The sequence below is a fragment of the Zootoca vivipara genome, chromosome 2, assembly GCF_963506605.1.
Source record: "Zootoca vivipara chromosome 2, rZooViv1.1, whole genome shotgun sequence".
Classification (NCBI taxonomy): Eukaryota; Metazoa; Chordata; class Lepidosauria; order Squamata; family Lacertidae; genus Zootoca; species Zootoca vivipara.
Genome location: NC_083277.1, coordinates 102,172,186 through 102,178,339, shown reverse-complemented (window position 1 = coordinate 102,178,339; position 6,154 = coordinate 102,172,186).

Here is a 6,154-nt window from a genome sequence, read left to right as displayed (position 1 = left end):
GCTGGCGGCAGCTGCAGCTGCAGGATCCCCGGGGCGCCGCCCTTTTCCCGGGGCCATCTTCCGCTTTCCACGCTGCATTCTTTTGTTTCTGCTTTAAGCGGATTATTTCTAATTACGGCTCTGGGTTTTTGTAAACGGGCAGCCCGTTACCTCCTTGATTTGGGCGGAATGACTACTGTAGAATAAACCACTTAACCATTATAACCTAACGAGGCTTTATGCTTTAGTTTCTCTACTTTTCTCTCTCTCTTCGTTATGTTTTCTATTGTTCTCCTCCCTCTTCTTTCGTTTGCACTTTTATGATTAATAAAAATAATTTATTTATATGCCAAGCCTCTAACTGGGTTAATCGGGTCGTCTGGGCGGCTTCCAACAAGTCAAAACACAGTGAGTCAACAAACTTTAAAAACTGCCATGTGGGCAGCCAGATGTGTTTTCAGTGGAAGAATTGAAAAGACAATTATGCAATCTTCCTGCTCAAACACAATTCAGGATAGGTGTGCCCTCCATGGCTCGGAAGGGATGGTTCCTTTTCCAGTTTAAGACGGTTAAGGTGGGATCTTTATGGAAGTGATCACTTGAATAGCGGCTACTTTCTCATGAACTGTGTATATACTGCCGATCAAATAGATAAGAATGCACCTCTGAAGCAGGAAATTGTTTATCCACTGCACTTAAACATTTCCTGACAGGACAGGGGTGTAACATAAACCGTGAACAATAACAGAATAAAATGGTTTCTCTCTTCAGATACTGACGGAATAGCAGCATTGACCAAAAGCATGTTTAAAATAATGGATTTCTTTCCTAATTGGGGGTGCATGTTTCTCTCCTTTGCTTGAAAAACCACTTCTGAATGAGTGGTCTTCTGTTGCCACCTGCTGGTTCCCAACATGCCTTGCTTGTACAGAGTTGATTTGTTCGAGTTATATCTGCAACAGCTAATCCTTGCACTAGAATCTGATGAACCAAACCCAGATGCAGACTGTACAAGACAGAAATCTTCCCATCTTCTGCCTTGATAAGTGTACCTTCTGCTTTGGTAAGAGTATTCGCCATCACCTTCGCCCGTGCCTGAGCCATCACCTAGCCTGTGCCTTGTGCCTTCTTTTGCCGCCTTGTGCCATCTTTTGCCATGTGCCCTTTTTTGCCTTCTTTTGCTGCCTTGTGGCTTTTGCCACCTTGTGCCGCCATGTGCCTTTTGCCTTCTTTTACCTTGTGCCTTGTACCTTTTGCCGCCTTGTACCTTTTGCTGCCTTGTACCTTTTGCCGCCTTGTACCTTGTGCCGCCTTGTACCTTGTGCCTTCTTTTGCCTTGTGCCTTCTTGTGGCCTTGTGCCGCCTTGTGTTTTGCTTTATTGTGCAGCCTTGTGGTTTGTCCCGCCTTGTCCTGCCTTGTGCCGCCTTGTCTTTTGCCTTCTGCCTTGTGCTGCCAGGTGCCTTTTGCCTTCTTGTTCCACCTTGTGCCGCCGTGTGCCTTGTGCCGCCTTCTGCCTTGTACCATCTTTTGCTGCCTTGTGTTTTGCCTTGTGGCTTGTGCCACCTTGTACCGTACCACTTCGTGCCTTTTGCCTTGTGCCTTCTTTTACCTTCTTGTGGCTTGTGCCGCTTTGTGCCTTCTGCCACCTTCTGCCACCTTGTGCTGTCTTGTGCCGCCTTGTGTCTTTTGCCTTGTGCCTTCTTTTGCCTTCTTGTGCCTTGTGACACCTTGTGCCTTGTTCCTTTTGCCGCCTTTTGCTGCCTTATGCGTATCTATTTTATTGTATTTCGATTAGTTTTCTAAACTTGATTGTGTATATCCTATGCTTTTTAATTGTTACCAAACGTCAGGGAAAATAATACAAAGTTGTCATTGATCTAGTTATTAGGCTAAATGATTTCTGTATTTAAATGTTTCCTAAAAACAACAAAGTGAAAGCAATGTTACATCGAAAAAAGATCACAATAAGACACTTGAACTTTTAATATGTATCACAAATAACGAAAGCAGACATCAGCCATCCATATCATCTTCTATATCACAACAATGTTCAATCAACAACACATTTTCACAACCAATGGTCTGGCACTGACCACAAGCTGTTGAACATGGAAAACTATTTCTTTTGCACATGCAACGGAATGTACTACAACCAATGGTGCAGTTACAGTGGATAACTTTCAAAAGACTTTCAGGTGCAGGGGCCATGTCTGACATCACAGGGTGAAGCTGGTTGTCCTCCTTTATAATCCAGCCCTAGTCATTTGGTCGTAAACCCTCTTTGTGGCATGACCATTCCATTATCTGGTAATATGATCAAAAGCTATGGAATTCTGTTGCAGATGTAGTTGGTGGTAGACGTTCTGGTGCAACAAAAGAGTTTGCTGATGTTGCTTTGTCCACTAGTATGCGATGTCGTAATGTTCCAAGGGGTGTCATCAACTTGGGATGCAAATCGATATTCATGAATGTTGGTAGATGCAGCAGCTTTTAAGTCACAGCTCAATATATTCTTTCTTGGAATACAACGAGAAAAGGTTTTTTGCTGGGGTTATTGCTGCTATCATCCCCATACCATGGAATGTGTTCTCACCATTCAGCGTAGGAAGATTCTGATCAATATTGTCCGCAGCTAGAAGAACGTGACTGTTTCCAACATTTTCTAATATATCAACTCCACTGATAACTGCAGCATTGCGCTGAAACTTAAGCACTTCACTGTAGGATGAACAAAATCCCATTGTATTCAAAGTGTCACTCAATTTGAAGGGGGGCCAACACAGCCCTTGGACGAATTGCTTGTACTATGCACTGACCAATAGCAGCTACTTTCTTTCCGGTTTCTTTTCCCACAAATAGTTTCTTGCATAGATGCTTAATGCTATCAGGAAGGTAAAGTACGGCCTCTTCTAATGTAAGGTCAGAAGCCGCTGGGTATTCGTAATTTGTAGAAAGTACTTGTGTTTTAACTTCACTTTTAATCAACCGTGCAGCTGCCTCAATTATTTGCATTTTTTGAGTCTCATCAATGTCTTTAGGTTGGTTGTAATATGATCTCAGTATGTGGTTCACTGTCTCTCTCATTGTAATCAAGTCACACAGCCCATCCTCACCTAAAATTTCAATAGAATCATCATAATGTTCAATAAGCTTCCTTTTCATATGCCTTCTGTCGTATGCTTTTGTATCAGTGCCTTTCAAGAAGTCTTCCATAACTGATATTAAATCAGACATTGTAATCAGAGCAGATCATTAAGCAAACGGTCTGTGAGCACCTAGAAAGAAACACTGTGATCGCTAAAAGTCAGCATGGGTTTCTGAAAAATAAGTCATGTCAGACTAATCTGATCTCATTTTTTGACAGAATTACAAGCCTGGTAGATGAAGGGAATGCTGTGGATGTAGCCTATCTTGATTTCAGCAAGGCCTTTGACAAGGTGTGCTCCATGATATTCTTGTAAAGAAGCTGGTAAAATGCGGGCTAGACAATGCTACCATTCAGTGGATTTGTAACTGGCTGACTGACCGAACCCAAAGGGTGCTCATCAATGGCTCCTCCTCATCCTGGAGAGTAGTGACTAGTGGGGTGCCACAGGGTTCTGTCTTGGGCCCAGTCTTATTCAACATCTTTATCAATGACTTGGATGATGGGCTTGAGGGCATCCTGAACAAGTTTGCAGATGACACCAAATTGGGAGGGGTGGCTATACCCCAGAGGACAGGATCACACTTCAAAATGACCTTAACAGATTAGAGAACTGGGCCAAAGCAAACAAGATGAATTTTAACAAGGAGAGATGTAAAGTACTACACTTGGGCAAAAAAAAATGAAAGGCACAAATACAGGATGGGAGACACCTGGCTTGAGAGCAGTACATGTGAGAAGGATCTAGGAGTCTTGGTAGACCACAAACTTGACATGAGTCAGCAGTGTGATGCAGCAGCTAAAAAAGCCAATGCAATTCTGGGCTGCATCAATAGGAGTATAGCATCTAGATCTAGGGAAGTAATAGTACCACTGTATTCTGCTCTGGTCAGGCCTCACCTGGAGTACTGTGTCCAGTTCTGGGCACCACAGTTCAAGAAGGATACTGACAAGCTGGAACGTGTCCAGAAGAGGGAAACCAAAATGGTCAAAGGCCTGGAAAATATGCCTTATGAGGAACACCTTAGGGAGCTGGGTATGTTTAGCCTGGAGAAGAGAAGGTTAAGGGGTGATATGATAGCCATGTTTAAATATATAAAAAGATGTCATATAGAGGAGGGAGAAAGGTTGTTTTCTGCTGCTCCAGAGAAGTGGACACGGAGCAATGGATTCAAACTACAAGAAAGAAGATTCCACCTAAACATTGGGAAGAACTTCCTGACAGTAAGAGCTGTTCGGCAGTGGAATTTGCTACCAAGGAGTGTGGTGGAGTCTCCTTCTTTGGAGGTCTTTAAGCAGAGGCTTGACAGGCATATGTCAAGAATGCTTTGATGGTGTTTCCTGCTTGGCAGGGGGTTGGACTGGATGGCCCTTGTGGTCTCTTCCAACTCTATGATTCTATGATCTGTTCATCATTTTCTTCGGGGTACTTGCAGGTCTTAATAAAAGCTTCCTGGTGTTCCTGGTTTGTGAGTTAACCAATCTTACTTTTTTTATTCTGCTCATGATGCGCAAACTGTTCAGGAACATGCTTCCCGGTTCAAAAGTTTTGACACTGCAATACTGGTGATAGACACAATCTGCTGCATGCAGATCTGACATAAAGTACTCAATTCTCCCTCTCACTATAAAAGACCAATCTTCAGAACGTGTTTTACAACATTCCATAACAGTTTTAGAAAAGGTGTCTGTTTTCATATTTCGGCACTGTGATGCAGGAAAGTTCTTGGAAGAGAAATCGACCAATGATCCGCAGAATAAGCAATCTGTCTGATTATTGAATGGTCCATCAGCGGCTACGCAAAAACTTCTTTAAGCACACTTTGCATATTTGTGTGTCTGCTGTTAAATAGGGCAATGTTTTTTTTTTATCAACAAATTTCTGATGGCATGAGACATGTACTGTACCTTTGTTCCTGGTATCACACTAATGTCACTTTTACGATCTTTACTGGCGGCATTGACTCCATCTGCGCCCTTTTGGCGCAAAATAACTATGGCTAGTTTAGAATCAAGGGTCTCCTTGCAAATAATGCATATCGCTTCTGAGCACTGAGCCATTCTTGTGCTGTTTTCAGCCATTGTAATGCTGTCTTCTATACATCAAAGCACATACGAATCCTGAAAGAATGAAAAAGTGATTATTAGTAATGGAAACTAATAATATAGTAATGTAATTACTTGATGTGTAACTACTTAAATTTCATTGAATTTCTGCAACAATAAATCAAGTATATATCTACAAACAGTTACAGAAAATAGGGATGATTGTTAGTTTTTTAGTTTGCCAAGCGACCAATTTCGGCCATTTTGAAATCACGATTTCTCAGTGTTCCTGTCAGCTGATTTTGTCTAATTTTTTATATGTTGTTCTACACCCAATTCTCACCAAAATGTCATTTACAGCGCTTTTGTTGCAATTTTGCCCAGGTTCCAGCTCATGTAGTTTGCCTGGACTAAGACCACACCTGGAATACTGTGTCCAGTTCTGGGCACCACAATTTAAGAAGGATGTTGACAAGCTGGAAGGTGTGCAAAGGAGGGCCACAAAGATGATCAAATTGTCTGGAAACTAAGCCTTATGAGGCGCGCTTGAAGGAGCTGGCTACGTTTAGCCTGGAAAAGAGGAGACTGAGAGAAGATAGGATAGCCATCTTTAAATATCTCAAGGGCTGTCACATGGAAGAGGGAGCATGCTTGTTGTCTCCTCAGCGGTGTAGGTAGCCACTCAGGTGCCTAGAGTGGCGTGGGTGCCCTGTGGTGGGGCGAGCCAGGGCAGGGTGTGCAGCGGATCGTCCAAGGGCAGCTGGGGGCAGGCTGCAGGCAGACGCAAGCCCCACACTGTCCTTTCAGGGAATGTGGAGCCTGCAGGTGCCTGAGCCACCGCATGACTCCCAGAAGATGTGTGTGACTCAGGTGTACTGCATGCCCCCCCTACTGTGTGGCACCCAGTGCGGCCCACCCCTCCCACTAGCTACGCCTCTGTTTCTCCTGCTCTTGAAGGTAGGACTGGAGGCAAAGGCTTCAAG